Consider the following 21859-nt stretch of genomic DNA (forward strand, 5'->3'; position numbering starts at 1 on the left):
TGCTTGTTTACACTCTGCATTTTGGAATGGTATCTCTGATGCTCTTCCTTAAGTAGACAGTGAGCAGCTTAAAGATAGCAACTTCATCTTATTTGACTGTGGATCTTACCATTTATCACAAGGCCTGGCACAGAGCTGGTGTTCAGTGCTTACTGAATGAATGAACGAACGAACACCACAATTCTACTCTCTGAGGATAGGACTGGAGTGGGACTTGACAGTGAATGGGACCTAAGACTGGGCCCCTGAATTTGGGCTACAAATTTACAGTACACTTGGGTGGGAAAGTTATTTGTTTTAATTGTCACCGACTTCTAGCTGTAAGTTGCTATTTTCTTCAGTATGAATGTAAGCAGCAGCACAGTAGTATTGGCCTATCTGCAGCTTTGTCACCAATAATGACCAATGTCACATCACAAGTTTAATTGTGAAAGGGCTCTCCAAATATGATTTAAACTCATCATTAATTTAAAATTATGGTAGATAGAACACCTAAATACATAAAGCAAATATTAACATACCCCAAGGGAAAATAGCAACAATAACAGTAGGGGACTTCACTATCTCACTTTCAGTAATGGATGGATCAGACAAATAAGAAAAGTCAGCATGGAAACATTGAACTTGAACTATACCTTAGACCCAATGAACCCAACAAATATATAGAGAACATTCTATCCAACAGCAGCACGATAGACATTCTCCTCACACGTCACAGAATAGAGCATATGTTAGGTCATAAGACACATCTTAACGATTTTAAAAAGCTGAAATCACATCAAGTATTTTTCCGACCACAATGGTATGAAACTAGAAATCAGTAACAGGAGAAAAATTAGAAAATTCACAAATATGTGGAAATTAACATACTCCTGAATGACCAATAAGCTGAGGAAGAATCAAAAGAGAAATTAAAAAAGAAAATATCTGAAGCAAGCAAAAATGGAAGTATAACATACCAAAAAGTGTGAAGTGAAGCAAAAGCAGCTCTAAGAGGAAAGTATAGCTTAATGCCAAAATGAAGAAAAAAGAAAGATCTCAAAACAACTTAGTTTACATCTCAAGGAACTAGAAAAAGAACAACAAAGTCCAAGTTAACGGAAGGAAATAATAAAGATCAGAGTGGGAATAATTGAAACAAAAGCTAGAAAAACAATAGAAAAAAATCAATGAAGACCTGGTATTCTGAAAAGATAAAATTGACAAACCTTTAGCTAATACACTAAGAAAAAAAAAAAAGATTCAAATAAAATAAAAAAGAAAGAGACATTATAACTGACATCACAGAAATACAAAAGATTATAAGAGACTATTATGGACAATTATATGACAACAAATTGGACAACACCAAAAAAATGGATAAATTCCTAAAAACATACTATCTACCAAGACTGACTCATGATGAAATAAAAAATCTAAATAGGCCAGTAATGAGTAAGGAGATTGAATCAGTGATTTAAAAAACTCTCTGACTTAGCTGACTAGATAGATGCTGAATCAAAGAAGAATATCTATAATGATAAAGAAGTTACTAAGACACTCTTCCCTTTCCTAACTACATGTCTCTGTGAGGCTGGATTTTCTTCATATATTTTAATCAAATATTGCCCCACAGTGAATGCAGAAACATGAGAATCCGGCTCTTTCATATTAAGCCAGCCCTTAAGGAGATATTAAAAAATATAAAACAATGCCTCTGTTCGCATTACTTTTTGTTTTGGAAAATATCATTTTCCTGAAAATATCTCACTATTTTAAAATAAAATGGATTTATTGTGACTATTTTAAAATAATAAGCAAACAAACAAACAAACAAAAAGACCCCAAAGCCTCTCCCAACAAAGAAAGGCCTAGGACTGGATGGCTTCACTGGTGAATTCTTCCAGAGATTTCCTGACAAGTTAATGCTAATCCTTTCCTCACTCTTCAAAAAAACTGAAGAGAAAGGAACACTTCCAAGCTCACTTTATGATGCTATCATTACTCTAATACTAAAGCCAGATAAGGACAGTACAAGAGAAGGAAATTACAGGCCAATATCCCTGATGAACATAGATGCAAAAATCCTCAATGAAACACTAAGAAATTGAATTCAGCAGCACATTAAAAGGATCCTACACCACGATCAAAGTGGGATTTATCCCTGGGATGCCAGGATGGTTCAACATAGGCAAACCTTTAAATGTGATGTACCATAATGAAAGAATGAGGGATGAAATTAATCCGATCATCTCAATAGATGCAGAAAAAACATTTAACAAAAGTGAACATTCTTTCATGATAAAAACTCTCAACAAGTTAGATACAGAACTAGGAATGTACTTCAGTATAATAAAGGCCATACATGACAAGCTCACACGTACATCATACTCAATCATGAGAAGCTGAAAGCTTTTCCTCTAAGTCATCAGAGACAATACAAGGATGCCCACTCCTGGCCACTTCTACTCAACATAGTAGTGGAAGTCCTAGTTAGAGCAATCAGACAAGAAAAAGAACAAAAGACATCCAGATTGGTAGGGAAGAAATAAAATTGTCTTTCTTTACAGTTGACATGATCTTATACATAGAAAACTCTAAAGACACCACCAAAAAACTATTAAAACTAAGAAATTAATCCAGTGAAGCTGCAGGATAGAAAATCAACATGCAAAAATAAGCTGTATATATACCAACAATGAACTATCTGAAAAAGGAATGCACTAAACAGTCCCATCAGTTCAGTTCAGTTCAGTCGCTCAGTCGTGTCCGGCTCTTTGTGACCCCATGAATGGCAGCACGCCAGGCCGCCCTGTCCATCACCAACTCCCGGAGTTCACTCAAACTCATGTCCATCGAGTTGGTGATGTCATCCAGCCATTTCATCCTCTGTCGTCCCTTCTCCTCCTGCCCCCAATCCCTCCCAGCATCAGGGTCTTTTCCAATGAGTCAACTCTTCGCATGAGGTGGCCAAAGTATTGGAGTTTCAGCTTTAGCATCAGTCCTTCCAATGAACACCCAGGACTGATCTTCTTTAGGTGGGACTGGTTGGATCTCCTTGCAGTCCAAGGGACTCTCAAGAGTCTTCTCCAACACCACAGTTCAAAAGCATCCATTCTTCGGCGCTCAGCTTTCTTCACAGCCCCATACAGCACCATTAACAAGGACTTCCCTGGTGGTCCAGTGGTTAAGAATCTGCCTCCCAGTGCAGGGAGTGCTGGGTTGATCCCTGGTCAGAGAACTAAGATCCCACATGCCTTGGGGCAACTAAGCCCATTTGCCACAACAAAAGATCCCATGTGTACTGCAACTAAGACCCAATGCAGCCAAATAAAACAAATAAATAAATATTTTTTAAAGAATAAAATACTTTGGAATAAATTTAACCAAGGAGGGGAAAGATCTGTACACTTAAAACTATGGAACACTGATGAAAGAAATTGAAGAAGATGCTAATAAATTAAAAGACTTTCAGATTCATAGCAATCTATACAAAAATTCCAATGACATTTTTCAGATATAGAAAAAAAAAATACTAAGATTCATACAGAACCATAAAAGATCTGAAATAACCAGAGCAATCTTGAGCAAGAAGAACAAAGCTGGAAGCATCGTACTTCCTGATTTCAAATTATATTACAAAACTTTAGTAATTAAAACAATATATTACTGACATAAAACAGACATAAACCAAAACAGAATAGCCAACCCAGAAATAAACCCATGCATATATGGTCAAGAATATGCAATAGGGAAAGGACAATCTCTTCAATAAATGGCTTTGGAAAAACTGGACATCCTTATGGAAAAGAATGAAAGTGGACCCATATCTCATATCATACAGAAAAATCAACTCAAAATGGATTAAAGACTCACACTCAAAAAAAAAAAAAAAAAAAAAAAAAAAAACAAGACCTGAAACTGTATTACTGTCCTAGAAAAAAACTTGGGAAAAAGCTCCTTGACATTGGTCTTGTCAATGACTTCATTTAGATTTGACACCAAAAGTACAAAGATCAGAAGTAAAAACAAAAAAATTGAGTTTGACTATATCAAACTAAAAAGTTTTTGCACAGCAAAGGAAGAATCAACAGTCAACAACATGAAAAGGTAATCTATGGAATGGAAGAAAACATTTGTAAATCATATCCATTAAGGGGTTAATTTCTAAAATATTTAAGGAAATCATACAACTCAATAGTAAAAACCCAAGTAATCCAATTAAAAATGCAAAGGAATTAACAGACATTTTGCTAAGGAAGACATACAAATGGTCAACAAATACTTAACATCACTAATCAGGAAAATGTAAATCAAAACCTCATACCTGTTAGGATGACTAGTGTCAAAAAGTCAAAAGATAGTAAGTGTTGGCACACATGTAGAGAAAAGAGAACCCTTCTGGGGGTTGGTGATGGACAGGGAGGCCTGGCGTGCTGCAATTCACGGGGTCGCAAAGAGTCAGACACAACTGAGCGACTAAACTGAACTGATGCATTGCTAGTAGGAATGTAAATTCATACAGCCATTGTGGAAAACAGCACAGTGACTCCTCAAAATATTAAAAATAGAACTACCAGATGCTCCAGCACACTACTACTGGATATTTACCAAAGGAAAGAAAATCACTCTCTTGGAGAGATCTGTACCCCATGTTTATTGCAGCATAATTTGTAGTAGACAAGATATGGAAACAACCTCAGTGTCTGTCCGTGGATGAAGGATAATGAAAATATGGTGTATGAGTACAATGGAATATTATTCAACCTTAAAAAAAGAAGGAAATCTTGATATTTGCATCAATATAATGAACCCGGAGGACATTATGCTAAGTGGAATAAACCAAATACAGAAGACAAATACTGCATGACCCCAATTATATGTGGTTCTGAAAAACCCCAACTTAGAAGTAGAGAGTAGACCGGTGACCAGGAGAAATGGAGAGATATTGGCCTAAGGGTAGAAACTTTCAGTTATGAGTATGTTTGGGAGATCTAATGAACACCATGGTGACTACAGTTGATAACAGCACACATTATGGGGGGGTTGTAGCCCTGAAGAAACCAATATGTGTTAAGCATCCAGAACAGTGCTCTCTCAGCACTTAAGCCAGCACTGGGTGGATGGCGGCTCTGGTGATGAAGCAGACCCTGGGTGCCAGCACTGTCCCAGCAGCAGGGATGAGGTGATGGAAGGATGCAGTGACCCACCCAGTGCCTCTGCACCTGAGGAAGAGGGGTGAGTGGTGACAGGGGCTTTTCAGGCGACCTTAGATTCCCAGGCTAGCATCAGGGATTTGGGCCAAGATAACTGTACATCCCTCTCTAGGGACTCCAGCTTTCCCTATGGCCCAGCTTTCCCTGGGGTCTCCCCAGTCCCTGCTCCAGCCACCTGGAGACACCGGCGCCAGAGCAGGCTTTGTTCCTATGGGAGGGAGAGTCACCACACTGAGGCCTCCAGGTCACCTTCATGTTTGCTAATGATTTGGAGGATCCCAAGCAGGTCCCCTCATGAACAGAAGCCTTTCCTCTGGCTTTGCTCTCCCCTTCTCCTTCCCATCTCCTGAGCAATTACCATGTGCTAAACACTCTTGGGAGCATAAAGATGAATAAGAAACACTCCCCACTCTCCAGTGGTTTATAATTGCATGTGTCTGTGTGTGTGTTGGGTGATGCAGGAAAAGAAGGGATACGGCTTCCAAAGGGGCAGCCAACGACAACATTATGGCACACACAGCCTCTGCTGGTCCTTGAAGAGCTCCGAGTGATCGACAGCCTCACAGTAAACATGAACCAGCCCAAAGAGAAGTCAGTGAGGTCTGGACTTGGAATCCTGTCTGTGTTTATCCCCAGACTTAGCATCACGAGGTGGGAGGAAGTGTTCAGGGCTGGCACTCAGGCTTCACTGCTCAGAACCTCATTTGTATTTGCTTCCCGTCAGGGATCTGAGGTGACACAGCTGAAGCTGAGGGAAGCCACAGCCCCGGACTGGGGGACCTGGGGCTGGTCCCAGTTTTGCCCTGAACTGACCCGGAAACATTGGAACATCTAGGGACCTATTAAACATCCAGACTTATCGTCCTCAGTGGCCCTGCTTTGAGCCTCAGGGTAAATGGGAACTAAACATGAAACACCTCCAAAGTGCTTCTTGCGTCCAAAATCTGGTCCTCGGGACAGGAAAAGGCCAGCCACCTGGGCAGAGGTGCCAGGTTCTGATCATAGCCACGCCCATTGCTCACCACCCAGGTGCTTCTGCACTTTAGTCCTCTCACCTTTAAAATGGGGACACAAATTGCATCTTTCTCCAAGGACTGTTGTGAGCATAAAATTAGTTAACAAGAGCTCAGAGCCACCTTTTCTGACTGGTGCTGCGTGTACATGTACGTGTGTGTGTGTGTGTATCTATGTGTACTCTCCTCTGAAGAGTTTCACGGGCCTTTCAGAATTCTTCGGCCCTCCCAGTGCCCAGCATGAGGCCTGCAGCTGGCATGATGCTGGCAAGAGCAGGGCATGTGGTAGGATCCTGGAGGCCCCAAAGGTCTGGCGGAGCCCCTGTTGCCTGTCCATGTGACCCAAAGGTGAGAGGGCCTAACCCTGCCTGGGCCCTGGCTCCCCTGCTATTCTATTTACAGATCTGGGGGAGGTGGAGGGAGGGGATCAAATTGCAGCTGGGTGGGGGCAGCTAGGGCCTGCGGCCTGCACATACACACCTTCCCGCCTCCCCTTCTCAAACTGTGGACGGAACAACATGCAGGCCTGGTTGTGCAGGAACTGGCACAAACCTCAGTTCCCAGTCCCCTCTGGGTCTCTGCCCTGCTTGCCACTCCTCCTTCCTGGCAGGGCCACAACATGGGTTGTTTGTGGCTGGGAGCCAGGCCTGGCCCACAGGCCTGCCTGCCAGCTTCTGTCTGCTCTCAGACAGGCCTTCAGAGGTGGGCAGTCAGGGCATGGACAGCGCTGCAGTCCCTTCCACACGGGCGGCACACGCCCGTCAGATCCCAGGGGCTGAAGCAGGCTGCAGCCACGAAGGCACTGCTTTGGGGCTGGATGTGGGTGGGGGCGGGGGTGCCAGCTTGGCACCCTGCAGCTGGAGGGTCTGCAGGCCACCTGGGATGCCACCCCCTCCACCCCCAGGGCAGAGGCTAACTTAGCTAACATTTCTGGCCTCATGGACTGCAAGAGGAATATGGCACAATTCTTGCCCTCAAGTGGCCCACAGTTGTGTTTGAGCTTTATTTTAAAATTTTAACATTAAATCTGGGGGGCTTACATTCCTGTAATTCTATGTATGTGCTGTGCTAAGTCACTTCAGTCATGTCTGACTCTTTGTGACCCCATGGACTGTAGCCCGCCAGGCTCCTCTGTCCATGGGATTCTCCAGGCAAGAATACTGGCGTGGGTTGCCATGCCCTCCTCCAGGGGATCTTCCCGACCCAGGGATCAAACCAGAACTGCTCTATTTATTTATAAATTAAGTATATTTTAGTATGACTTGTGCACTCTAATGTTATATACAGAATAAATCATATATAAACACACATAAATGTAAAGAGATAAGGCTAAAAATTTAAAAACAAACAGAAGCTCTAAGTTTTCTTCCCACTCCCAGGGATGATCCCTGACAACCCCTGGGGAAGTTCACACCCTCCAGACACTGGGGTCCCCACGGAGTGACATGCACAAGAGGCAACTGAACACGGTCCCCTGGGAGAGGACCCTGCCTACAGACAGGGCAGCTGGGCAGCTTCCTGCAGGAGGTGGGCCTGAGCTGAGCCTTGAAAGATGTGCAATTGAGCTCAGTAAAGCCTTCTAGAAAGATGAGCCTGTGTAAGAAAAGGCCCAGGAGCTGAAGAGCAGGGATCCACAGATAGCTCGTGGCCCTGGGGCAAAGGGCATATGTGTCCACAGCCAGCACCCGGGAGCTGGCAAGTCATAAATGAAAATGCAAATTCTTACCCAGAACTTAAAAAAAAAGACTAAAAAAGCATAGAGATGAAGATCATGGCTCTCAGAGGCTGAAACTCTAGGTTCCATCCTGACAATTTCCTCACAAGTAGACATGGACAAGTTCCTTCAGTTTCCTCATGTGAAATGGTGGAACACCGCCTGGCTTCCCTCAGTGGGCATGGATTAGCTGAGCCTGGTACACACCTGGGCTTTGCCTGTGGTTAGGGACCTAGGGGGCTTCTCTAGGTCCTTGTCTGTTGGCGTCCCCATGCCTTGCCCCAGTCAACTTTGAGAAGGTAGAGATCACCATGCTTGTTCCATGACCCGACTTCTAAAACCCAGCCTTGTGCCTGAAACATTGCAGATGTTCCATGCATATTTGTGACTAGAGATACATGTCACAGGAGCTTCCAGCTTCAAAACTTACTCTATTTGTCCTTTGGGGGCAGAAATCCCTCCAAAATGCAGTGCCTGTTTCGAGAGAAGGCAAGCACATCCTCACCCAGAACCCAGAGATCAACCTGAGCCGCAAGAAGGGATGTTCCTGAGTCTCGTCTTGCTTTTATAGAACTGTGTTATAGGCTTACCTCCTCCCTCACTGGCAGGACATTTATCACAGCTGTCAGCCTGCTTGCCTCTTAATTAAAGCCCTCCAAGATCCTGCTAATTGGCTGTGGACAAGAAATACAGACGACGCACTATCAAGACAGTGAAAGGACAACCCACAGAATGACAGGGCAATTTTGCAAGCCATATATCCAATGAGGGGCTTGTTTCTAAGTATATAAAGAACTCTTAGAGCTCAATATTAAAAAGACAGCCTATATAAAATTGGGCAAAGGATTTGAGTAGACATTTCTCCAAAGATATACTGGTTTTCAAGAAACACACAAAAAGATGCTCAACATGATCAGCCCCCATGGAAAAGCAAATTATCAAGAAAACCATGAGGTATCACTTTATATCCACTCCAGTACTCTTGCCTGGAAAATCCCATGGACGGAGGAGCCTGGTGGGCTGCAGTCCGTGGAGTTGCAAAGAGTCAGACATGACTGCGAAACTTCACTTTCACTTTTCACTTTCATGCATTGGAGAAGGAAATGGCACCCCACTCCAGTACTCTTGCCTGGAAAATCCCATGGATGGAGGAGCCAGGTAGGCTGCAGTCCATGGGGTCGCTAAGAGTCGGACACGACTGAACAACTTCACTTTCACCTTTCACTCTCGTGCATTGGAGAAGGAAATGGCAACCCACTCCAGTGTTCTTGCCTGGAGAATCCCAGGGATGGGGGAGCCTGGTGGGCTGCCGTCTATGGAGTCACACAGAGTCGGACACAACTGAAGAGACTTAGCAGCAGCAGCAGGATGACTTAACCAAAAAAAAAAGAGGGAGACAAAGATAAAAATTGTTGGTGGGGATATAGAGAAATCAAAACCCCCATCCACTGCTATTGGGGAAGTAAAGTGGTACAGCCGCTGGAGAAGAGAGCCTGGAGGTTCCTCAGAAATTTAAACAGAGTTTCTATATACTCCAGCAATCCCACTTGTAGGAACACAGATACCCTAGAAAAATGAAAGCATATATACACACACAAATGTGTGCACCAATGTTCCCAGTAGCACATTCACAATAAACCCAGAGGAAACACCCCAATGGCCGCCACTCATGAATGCATAAACAAAACGTGGTTCATGCACACAGCGGAATAACATTCATAGTGAAAAGGAATGAAGAACTAATACACACGACAACATTATGAACTTGGAGAATATTATGTTAAATGAAAGGAACCAGTCTCAAAAGGCCACATACTGTATGATTCCATTTATATGAAATGCCTAGAAACAGGCAAGTCTACAGAGACAGAAAGTAGATGAGAGGCTGCCAGGAACTAAGGTTGGGGGCGGGGGGTACGGGGTTGGGGAAAATGAAGAGTGACTGCTCACTGGTACAGGGTTTCTTTTTGGAGTGATGAAAACGTTCTAAAATTGATTGTGGTGATGGGTGTACAGCTCTGTGCATATACTAAAAAACCACTGGGTGGCTTACTTTAAATGGATGAATTATATAGTACACGAATTATAGCTCAATAAAGTTGTTACAAAAAAACCTGAGACACTACACAGCCTGTTACTATGTGTAAACTAAGAGCAAACATGCTTTGGTGAGAGTTTAAGGACTGCTCATGAGTTAATGCATGGATTTTGTGACATCAGTGTTGGTGATTCTGCAACCTTCCCAAGTTATCTCCTAGTTGTTCCCAAAATTTGAGGTTTCTAAGCCCCAGGACATGTAGAAAAGTGAGGCTTATGTAATCAACACTATTAACTACTGCTGTAGGGGAGATGGTTGCTGTTGTTTAGTCGCTCAGTTGTGTCTGACTCTCTGCGTCCCCATGGGCTGTAGCTCACCAGGCTCCTCTGTCCATGGAATTTCCTAGGCAAGAATACTGAACTGAGTTGCCATTTCCTTCTCCAGGGGATCTGACCCAGGGATCAACCCCATGTCTCCTGCATTGCAGGCGATTCTTTACCACTCAGCCACCTCGGAAGCCCCAAAGGCAGATAGTACCATGGGCTAAACAGTCCTCTTTGCTTCTGAATGGGCCTTGCAGCTTTTGCCCACACAACTGCTTCTCTGCATTCCACCCCATGTCAGCAGACAGCTGTTCCAGAGCCACAGTGGATGGCCTGCAAGGAAGGGCGCTAAGGCCTGAGGCTCACCTACCAGCTCCTGGGATGGGTCAGCGAATAGGGCACGTGTGTTCCAGTGAGTGGGGACAGGCAGGCATCATCGGCTCCTCATAGTGGCTGAGGGTTTATATAAGGACCTGCAGCTGGAAACTAGCACACAGTTGCCAATCTGCCTGCATTAGGTCCAACACATTCATCTTTCCCCACCAAACTCATCCCTTCCTTAATTAGGCAGAAGATCGGCCCCTGAGAGCCATCAGTGGTCATTGGGAGGTTGCCTAGCAGAGTGTGGTCTTGTAAAACATTTGGATTTACTCAGGATCAGTCACCTTAGGAAAATGCAAAGTGGGCCAGCAAGAACACAGGCAGTTATGGGGTTATATTTCAGCTGTACCACTTACGAGCTGGGTGGGCTTGGCAAGTCACTTTACCTCTCTGAGCCTCAGTTTCTTCATCTGTACAATGGAGTGATGTCACTTACTTTAATGAAACATAGTAAGGATTATAGGAGGTAGCAAAGTGCCACAATCTGAGCCTGTTAGAACTCATATGAGTTTCATGTTGTTCCTCTCTGCCTAGGATTTTTAAAAACCTTTGATCTGTGTAAAGCAGAAATAAATGCACCTAAATCAATAAATGGTGTTCTCTGCTGAATGGAAAATTTTACTCTAAAGTTTTCTGAAAATACGCTCTGAGGTAATGGTCTGGATATCTGCACACACTTCTCACTAAGACAATTGGAGGAAAAGTCATGCTGCTCTTTGGGGCTCAGGAAGAAGTAACAGGGGGTAGTTGAGCAGGGAGGGGTACAGTGGAGAGAGGCTGGTGGTCAGGGGCAGGGCACCAAGGGACCGGGCTTTGCTAGTCTCAGCACCAGGCTCCCTCCCAGGGATGGAGCTCAAGACACTGGTGTTGACAGGCCACCAGCAGCCCTTACCAGCAACCCCAGCTCCTAGATCAAACCCCACCAGCAGCCACTCTGCCTTCATGCTCTTTGAGAACAGCCCTTTTGCACTGACAGGATCTCTCTTTCCTGCCTTTGTCCTCCCCAGACTCCAAGGGCAAGAACAGTCAAATTCACTTCTGTAGTCCCAGCACTTAGCCCAGTGCCTTGCATGTATTAGGTCAATCCTGAGCTACACTTGAGTCATCTGGAGGGCTTGGTAAAACATACTGCTGGGTGGGACTTCCCTGGTGGCTCCATGGTGAAGAGTCTGCCTGCCAATGCAGGGAACATGGGTTTCAACCCCCGATCCAGGAAGATCCCACATGCCATGGAGCAACTAAGCCCATATTCTACTACAACTACTGAGCCCACGTGCTGTGATTACTGAAGCCTGAGCCCTAGAGCCTGTGCTCCTCAGTGAGAAGCCACCGCAACGAGAAGCCCGTACACCACAACTACGGAAAAGCCAGGGAAACAACAGAGACCTAGCATGGTCAAAAACAAACAAATTAATAAAACTATATATGTATTAAAAAAAAGAAACCATACTGCTGAGCAGGACTTCCCTGGTGGTCCAGTGGTTAAGAATCAGTCTTTCAAAGCAGAGGACGCGAGTTCAATCCCTGCTCAGGGGAACTAAGATCCCACATGCCACGGAGGAACTAAGCCCAGGAGCTGCCACTGCTGAGCCTGCACACCACAACTAGAGAGTCCGTGCTCTGCAACAAATGATCTCAAGTGCCACGAGGCCAAAAACAAAAGCAAAAACCTACTGCTGGGCGGCATCCCCAGGATTTTTGATGCTACTGGTCCTAGGACCACAGGCTAAAAACACTGCAGCAGATGCTCACAAAAGGTCTGTGTGAGGGGCAAGTGAATTAATGAATTACTTGCATGTAAGAACCACTTCCGATCTGACTTCTTCCTTGAATTCTTATAGTCAGGCCTAGCCTTTAGGCCACTCCTTCATTAAGCCTCCCTGACCCCCAGGACTCCAGGTATCATTAACTCTTCTTATACTCCTTTCAGTCTTGAGGGCCAGGTGCACCCCATCCCTGCACACACTTTGGCCTCCCAAAGCTGGCTCTTTCTGGTAAAGAGAAGGCGGTCAAGGCTATAGTGGTATTGCCCACTCAGCCAATGAGGTGAACCCTCCAGGCAAACTGCTCCCATGGCCCCCTCCCCGGACTGTGTGTGGGTCACCAGGCCCACTGCAGGGGGTCACCTCTCCCACTGAGGGAGAAGAGAGTAGTGAAACCAGGAGACCACACGGATCCTGTGGACCCAGGAGCCCCCAACACATCAACTGGGGTGATCTCCCCAGAAGACTTAGTTTCCTGAAGGACCAAGAATTCAGATGGCCTGAAGTCATACCCATATCCATGTATTCTTTCACTAGGATTTGACAGCCAGGCCTGGAGGAAATGCTCACTTGCACAGTTCATCACTACCCACCGTCAGCATAGAGGCAGGAGGGTGGTCAGTGCTGCTTGCAAGGGGGAGGGAGGAAGTCCCGGTGGTCAGCACCAAGGCCAGTGGCGCAAAGCAGGGAAGATGCTAGCAAGGGGCCCTGTGCTCACAACCCCAGGGGCACTGTTTACATTGCGATCCATGCGAACAGTGCCCTCTGGAGTTGTGCAGTGCACATCCTGTGTGGTTTTACGTAAAGGTTGGTCCTGCCAACCCTGGTCTGAATACCCACTGCGTACCTAGCAGGCATTCTGGCTGCTGCTGCTGCTAAGTCGCTTCAGTTGTGTCCAACTCTGTGCAACCCTATGGACAGCAGCCCACCAGGCTCCCCTGTCCATGGGATTCTCTAGGTAAGAATACTGGAGTGGGTTGCCATTTCCTTCTCCAGGTGTTCTGGCAGGTGGCTAAAAAGACGGTTTGTCCTCTTGAGGCTCTTAGGGGAAAGATCGGCTACACCCCATGGCCAGGAGAAAAGTGCTTGAATGAGGGCGTGCCCAGCACTGTGGGAGCCAGGGAGGAACACTTGCCTCTGCCCAGTGAGGTCAGGGTGCTGGCATGTGGAGGCAGCCAGCTCCCTATGGACCGGTTAAGCCAGCCAGGTTGGAGGCTGTCAGGCAGCGGCAAGTGAAATCTGCTGCCTCAGCGATGGGGGTTGGATGGCTTCTCGCTTTCCAGGGACACTTGGTGCTGCAACTCCTGGGGCCAGATGGGTCTTGTGGCTGGTTGCTGCCTCCACCCTTTCCCCTTGCCATGATGTACCTTTGCACATCCAGAAATGGGCCCACCTGGCCCTGGGGGCTCCCCTGCCCCTGGGGAGTATAGAGGAAGGGAAAGGGCAGGTCCCCAGACTTTGGCCAAGCAGCTCAGCCTGCCTCACATGGCCAGATTCTTGGGTTTGGGGTGCATGTTTCCTGGCTTTGCCCAGCTGATGGGCCACCTTCTCCAGAAAGCCTCTGGGGTGCCTGAAACTGACCCTCAGGGGCCTCTTCCTCTGAACTCTTAGGGACAGTGGGACTCAGCCTTCACTCTCCAACTGCTCTGTGTGGGGATGGTTGTCACGCCACTCCATCCCAACCACCTGCCACAGGCCAGCTCCACACAGAACTCTGACTTTTGTTAGAAGTCTCTGAGAGCTCAAAGAACTGGTCCGGGAGGTCCTGGGAGCACCTTCTGGCTTCCTCCTGGGCCCTGAAGGACAGGGCACCTTGTGCTCCGTGACTCAGTCTGCACTCCTGTCACATTACCATTGACCACACATACCGGTTTGCTCGTTTATCACCCCGCCAGACTAGGGGCCGCTTTGGACTCATTTCTGTGTCTCTAGCATCTGGTCTGGGGCCTAGCACCATGTAGGTGCTCAATCAATGTTTGTGGTTTGGATGACTTAACTGCTAGATTCTGTGCCCGAGGGCAGAGTGTGCTTGGGAATGAGCCCTGGCTGTTCACCCCAGCACCTAGCTGGGGTCCTCCTCTGCCCAGAGGGGATTAAATCACATGATGAGTTTTGAAGTCCTACTGTAGCTTGCTTATACTGTTAGAACTGGCCAGACATTTCACTGTTCGATGAACTTAGTAACACAGAAGACCAATGCATAGCTGCACTCACACACTGCAAAGAAACAGAATGATGCAGTTCAGCTCGTGCAACTCTGGCCAAAGTAGGAAATCAAACACCACATCTGAGACACATTAGGGTGCAGCCTGGTAAGGACAAACCCAGGGAAGGAGGCTTCAGGGATGCTGGGCCAATGGCTCCAGGGTCCATGAATCTCTGAGCCAGGAGGTGGCAACCATTCAGAGCGATCTGCCCTCTCCATCAGGGAACAGTACCTGGGGCAGGTGAGGCACAGCTGTGGCTTCTGGCAGATGAATTCCTTGGCTTTTCCCAATCAAGACCCACCTGGCCTATGGTCTTGACTCTGGACATCCTTCCTCATGCTTTTTCCCGATCAAGTCATAGACTTAATCTTTGTGCCTGAAAAGTCTTTTCCTTCAAAATGACAAAATTCAAAGTCCAGCAGAAAGGCCATTCCTCTGTGAAGCCCTCACCCTACCTCCTCTTCGAGGCAGGATTAACCTCCCTCCCCTGGTCCCCTTGGCTCCCTGCAGCATGCTAACAGGATGGAACCAGCATATAATGGTAGGAACTTTCTTTGAGAGGCCCAAGGGGTGGATGGTGGTAGAGTTCCTAGCCTCCTTAAATCTCCATCGCCCTTCCCCATGTGCTAATGTTAATATTAAAATGAATACACTTTGATATGAATAATTCACATTTCCCAGTCTGGTAAAGTGAATACACCTCCGACAAAATCTTTCCCATTTTATAAATCTGAAAGAGACAATAAGTACAAAGCCGGCTACTTGTTATGCAAATAGATACGGTTTTCAGGGAAGTCCCCTAGTTCCTTCTTCCCTCCACATGACTGCCCCTAAAGCCACGGCATGTAGAAATCTGGGTCTCCCCAGGGCTATGAGGTCCGCCAGCCCTTCCCTACTGAGATGCAGCTGGGAAGTCACAGCCCAGTACCCAGCAAGTGTCTGGCACATGCCACATCACCAACAATCAGGAGTCAAAGAAGCGACGATGAGGTGGGGTCTGACTCACACAGTGGAGAGACTTTAACTGTGGACTTGTACACTCAGGGTATCACTGCTTCCATTTTACAGATGAGAAAGCTGACGTCAAGTCAGGACTTCCTGAAGGCCCCTAAGTGGCTCTTACCCCAGCCCCGTCCAGTCCTGCTCATTCACATGGGTGTGAGTAATAGCCAGTCGTCTGGTCTACATGGGGCTCTGAGGTGGCTTGGCTTCCTCTCTGCTCTCCCTCTGCCCAGCTGAGCTGCTCAAACCCATACTTTCCAACCTCATTCTCAAGTTGTTTCTGCGGATCCAGGGCTGCCCTCTGTCCTAGATTCTAAACCACAGCAGCACTGGCCCTCCCTCCCTGATCTCAGGTTGAGGGGTCCAGGGGGTAAGAAGGAGAATCTACCTGTGTCCAGTTGCCCGCCCCCCCAAACCCCCACAGCTGACCTGACAGGAGACAGCATAGAAGATGCCATCTCAAGTACAGGTTTAAAAGCTGGGTCACAGACACACACATCTAATTGGTGCGTTTCTATTTTTTTTCTGAGGGCATTTTCCCTTTCTGATGGACTCTAACAAACATTTTACTGTTAGATTTCTTGTAATACTGCCTGGAATCATTATTTAGACATCATTAAAAAATCATTATATTTTTAAAAGGAAGGCCGAGAAGTTCCTACAGAAGAGAATAACAGAAAGCAGGAGTGCGTGCACATGCGTGCACACACAACCCTGTACACACACAAAGACATATATGCAAGTTTGGTTGGACAGAAAAGAGAGGTTTATCACCACACTGCCTGCAAAACAGAAGTGAATGAAAAATTTATAGGGCTTTTTACAAACATTTAGATTTTTGAAACATTCTAAAAAAATCCGGTTGGACTACTTACAGCAGCAGTTCTCTGATAAAGCAACCCAGAAGTGGTTACTAATAAGTAAAATTTACAATTCCCAAATGGACCTGCCTTCCACAAAAATATATCATAAACATTAACCTTTTTTTTTTTTTTAACACACCAGAGCCCACAAAGCCAGTGCTCACATTAACTGAAGGCACTGTGTGTGATAAATCCTTGAACCCTTTACTTTGAAAAGGTTTATGACTTAATGTGCAGATGATAAGATTTCCCATTTTGGCAAGATCACCAGATGATACTCTTTGGTGCCAGTTCTAAAACAGGGGCTCCCCGAGATGCTGGGTACACTCAAGCAGCCCAGGATTGAAGGGGCTGGAGAGAGGGCCCCACATGCTGCCCAGGCCATGTGGCTCTGCACCCTATAACCAGACTCACCCACGACAGGCCGATGCGAGGATCTGATGCACGCGTCCCCTGACAGCCCCACTGTGATCTGGCCACCCGTTCTCCCTGGAGTCTCCCCCTGACCCGTAAGCTGCCTGACTTTGGCTTGGAACACAGAACTCAGGCAGATGCTCAGAAGGCATGGGACTGCCAGGGGCTTGGACAGCTGGGCTGCCACTGCCTCAGCCTGCACTCTGGTTCCTGGCTGCAGGGAGTGAACGGGATAGTGACTGATGCTTGGTTTCAGAGTGCACTGCGAGCGAATGGCTCTGGCCTGATACTTCCTGTTTAGGGAGGAAACCTCACTGGTGATAATTAGTGGCTCAGACTCAAGTCTCTTTGCTACAGGAACTGAGGCAGGACAGCCAGCAGAACCCAGGATACATAAAATGAATAAATGTCATCCAACGCAGGGCAGACTGCCTCACCACAGGAGTGAGTGTGTGTGAGAGAGAGAGAGAGAGAGAGCTGCCTTTACTTCTCAGATACAAAGCCAAACATAATGGCTGCAGAAAATGGCAATTTACCAATTGCTGCAGGGGGTAATTTATTGCAATCACTGTGGTTGTCATTGGCTTAGTGCTAATTCTATCTACATTCGGTGCCAACAAGTCTTCACAGTCATCTTTACTAGCTAGTTGGTGTCTCTCTCCAGTGGGGAGACAGACAGAGAGACAGACAGAAGGACGGACAGAAAGACAATACCGTCCAGAGGACATAGCCTGGACGGGGAAGGCCTGTCTGTGCAGTGACCCTGGAGGCCAGGCCGCACCAGCAGCACAGGGGGAGGCCAGAGGTGTGGAAGCTTTTGTATCATTGAAGTAAACTATGCCAAGTTCAGTCTTACGACAAGTACTTTTGATTGTTTTCAAATTGTTGGAAAACTGGTGATTTTGGGAAACTAGCTCTGAGGAACCATGGGCATCTGGGCCTTTGATGACCAGAATACACACCCTGGTTTCCAGACAGGTTTACTCATTGCCAGCAACAGGTCAGGGCCTGCATGGTTCTCTGCTAGGGCTCCTCTGTCTCACCCTGTGGGCAGGCACGGAGAGGCATTGTGGAATGTTTCCAGAGTCCAGCCTAGACCAGCAATGCACAGACTGGCTTTCCCCTGCTCAACTCATCTGCCACCCCTCCTTCCAGTCCCCGCTGCCCCCCTCTTCTGCCAGTACCGTCACCTCCACCTGAAGTCTTGACTTCTTCTGTCCATTGACACTCCTCTTCCCTGAAGATCTAGCCTGAGCCCTTGGGCATGCAAGGCACCCACCCCGCCACAGCCCCCCACCCATCTCCCTCATTCTGAATACAGAAGCAGCTGTCTTCATGGGGGATCTAGTTAGACAGATCTAGGTGTGAATTCAGGTTTGACCGTGTACCAGCTATGTGACCTTGGGCAGGCTACTTTCCTTCTCTGTTCTGATGGTTAAGTAAGACAGTAAGCATGAAAGCTCCCAAACGTACATCTTAGAACTGTTATTTTGTATGCATGGCCTGTGTTCTGCTGTAGGCCACCGCCCACATGCAGCCCTGGACTCTTTCCCTTCCGCTGCCTAGGAGCATTTTGTATCCTCATTTGGCTTCCCAGTCGACTCTAAGTTCCTTGAGGGCTCTCCACTCCTGTGAACCTACACAGCCCCTTGGAGAAGCTGCCCTGTCAGGAAACCACACTTCCTTCTGAAAGCAAACCCTCCAGGCATGAGCAGCACCCCCATGGTTCCAGCCGTGATGCCCTGCCCCCTGGGGTTCTCCCCAAGCCCCTAGTTGTGTCCTGAGCTCCCCCCATCTTGTGATTCCCCCTCCCTTCACATGTCACACAGAGCCATGCCAGAGCAGGATGTTCTAGAAGAGCTGTAGCAAAACTTTGTTGTTGATTAGTCGCTCTGTCATGTCTAACTCTTTGTGACTCCATGGACTGTAGCCCGCCAGTTTCCTCTGTCTATGAGATTTCCCAGGCAAGAATACTGGAGCAGGTTATCATTTCCTTCTCCAGGGGATCTTTCTGACCCAGGGGTGAAACCCCCATCTCCTGCATTGCAGGCAGATTCTTTACCATTTGAGCCACAAAGGAAGTCCACAGCAAAATTACGAGAGGACAAAGGCCACCAAGCCAGAACTCACAGAGCAGTCAGATCTCCAGCCTCCAGCCTTCTAATCTAGGAACATCAGGAGGGCAGGGCTTTCCCAGATCGAACCCCCTGAACTCTCATCATAACCCTTGGCCACCTGGCTCAGCATGTCTTGTTTCTTCCCTAAAAATTCCAGGTGCCACCTGATTTCCAGCCAGTGTGGAGCCATCTCTATACACAGCCACAAAGGGCCTGCTCTGACCTCCAGGAGAGGCTCAGCCCCACACCAGGTTATGGTTCATTTGGCAGACCCCCACCCCACCGTATCTGTGCAATACTGACCCATGTACACATCTGGCTGGGCACCTGGGCTTGGCACAGACCTGTTTGATTCAAAAGGTCCATTGGGGTGACTCCACAGGCACTGTATTTGGCTAGCCTGTCTTTCACAAAATCTACCTGGAGGGCCCATCTCACAGGGCCACCTGAAGCCCCTTAACATTCTCAGCTGTCAGCTCTGAATGACTCACCTTCAGAGAGACCTTCACCCCAACAGCAGGGCATGCTGTCACCTCCCCAAGCCCACCAGTCAAATCACAGGCCTCCCCTTTCCACAGCCTGACAGCCACCAGAAGCACTGGTTGCTACAATCATGGGTCCTCCCATCAGAGACGGCACACAGGCTCTGGGAAACATGCTGTCTGCACTTGAACCAAGACAGCCTACTCCCCACGGAAGACTTAGGAGGCCCATTCACCAGTCCATAAACTCCTTTACATTTACCTGGACTCATTTGATAGTTTTGAGACTGCATTTTTCACAGTTTAATCTCCTAATTGGATAGCTCTAAAAGGCTTAAAAATGTGCTGTGCTTTGACCCCACCTGGATCTCATTAAGCAGAAGAGGAAGTGAGAAGTTACTGCCTGATTGCAGGCCAATTAGGGCTCACCTGTTGCAGGCTTTGCCAGATGACAATGGTGACTGATGAGGACAGACTGATTGGAAAGAGTTGAGTGTCAGGTAATTCTCCAGTGACAGTGTTCCATGCCTGAGGACAGGGGAAATCTTTTGCTCTGGGTTGAAGAGACAATGCAGGGGTTTATGATTCTGCATAAATTTGCAGCCACTGATCCGGCCAGGGCAGTGGTCAATACCTCCAGCTCAGGGAGAAGCCATCTCTGGTTTGGAATCCTGGCTCCCTCCCATTAGCTGCGGAACCTGGGCCTCAGTTCTCCCACTCATATTCAGAGATAAGTGGAGGGTGTTGGTTTTCGTGTGACTATAAACGACAACCTACACTCATCCTGCTAGAAGTGGGACTCAAACCAGGTCCTGAGTGCCTGACACCAAGTTAGTGCTCAGTAGATGTTGAATGAAGAAACAATTAGGCAAAATTTGGACAAGTAGTTATAGTCAGTGGTTAGGAGAACAAATCTGGTGTCAAAAGAATGGAGTCTCATGTGTTCTTGGGAAAGTCATAAGGCTGGGAGAACAGCACTGTCTATTTCACAGGACAGTTGGAAGGTTCAAGTGTGCTCACACCTATAACATGCTTGGCACGTGGGGAGCTGACTATTCACTGACGATGACGATCGTATTTCAGGTATGAAGTGGTGCTCGCTGTATGCCAAGGCATGAAGGGCTGACATGCAGAGGCCTGGGAACGGCAGATCAGGTTGGACAGGTAGGTGGCCCCAGCTCTGGGGCACAGATAGGAGGAAGTGAGCCTTCTGTAGCCAAATGTTTGAAAACCACCTAGTGTGCCTTGGCCCCACCCCTTGCCTTCCCACCTCCAAGTTCTATAACCCAAACTAGATTGAGACCTGGGCTCAAGACCAGGTCTGCAACAGAGAAGGGGACCACGGAGGCCATGCCCTAGTGAACTGAGGGGTTCAGACAAGAGGAGCAATGAGCCTGTAAGGTTCCCAGCTGCTTTTCACTCAAACCCTGGGAGAATGGGAAGGGGTCTGATATTTATTGTAGTCCTAAACCTCAGCACCATCACACAGGGCATCCTCCCCCAGCAGGCATTATTGTTCCTGTTTTATAGGAATATCAGGTCCCAAGCCCTTAGCAAGGTCTTGTAGATGAAACAGGTTCAGAGAACAGAGGCCGTGCTTTAGGCCACATGGTAAAGGGCTGTGATGACTGCGAAGGCAGGCACCCTCCTCTGCAGTCAGCCACTCCACTGTTCAGGTTTGCAGCTATGGACTTTAGTCCTAACATTTCCCCTTTTAACTCTCTGAAGCCCTGCCCAACACTCTGATATATCCTGCAAGGGAAGGGCCCTGAGTTAAGGAAAGAAAACTTGGAGGGGAGAGGAGTTCATCTGTTTGGCATCTCTAGTCCAAAGAGGGCATACCTATGGTCCCAGTGTGACCAGGCCTGGTCCTGAGGAGCTCAACAAGCTTGAGGCCGTCTGTCCAACCCTCCAATGAACAAGTGGCCTGGTCTAAGTTTGCAGGGAGCTCCCTGCAAACTCTGAGGCCAGGGTCACCACATGCCAACTCCAGGCCTTCCTCCCCCAGGCCTGGCTGAGGTCACTTGTCCATCATTCAAGGTCTCCTTCAGGAAAACTTTTCTATCCCAGTGATAGCCCCTGCCCCACGAAGTCCATTCATCCATCAGACATCGCTTAAGTGTTGTAGGGGAGAGTCAATTGACTCCATGTTGGATCTATTTCTTTGACTTGCTTTTCATCGCTTTTGTTATTATAATCATACGTTAGGGCCTGCCTCAGAGAACCCTGTCCCTCTACCTGACTATTAATCTAAAGCGCCCTTATTCAGCTCCTAGGAGATAATCTGAACCTGTCCACCAGTGAACGGCTGTAAGAAAGACGAGAATAGCATATCCCTTTCCCAAGG

At 47.2% G+C, this 21859-nt stretch overlaps 1 protein-coding gene across 3 annotated transcripts in view; it reads right to left on the bottom strand.

The window, feature by feature from the left end:
- STEAP3 (STEAP3 metalloreductase) overlaps window positions 1-21859 on the bottom strand; it is a 51782-nt gene that overhangs the window by 22218 nt on the left and 7705 nt on the right. Inside the window, exon 2 of one of the 3 annotated variants that reach the window (XM_086349768.1) lies at window positions 19942-20040. The exons of the other annotated variants lie outside the window; for them this stretch is intronic. The gene's annotated coding sequence lies outside the window, so the exon portion shown is untranslated. The remainder of the gene's footprint in view (window positions 1-19941; window positions 20041-21859) is intronic. 3 annotated transcript variants of the gene reach the window in all.

The sequence above is a fragment of the Bos grunniens genome, chromosome 2 (genome assembly GCF_055505025.1).
Source record: "Bos grunniens cultivar Pamir isolate PY7600 chromosome 2, Bosgru_T2T1.0, whole genome shotgun sequence".
Classification (NCBI taxonomy): Eukaryota; Metazoa; Chordata; class Mammalia; order Artiodactyla; family Bovidae; genus Bos; species Bos grunniens.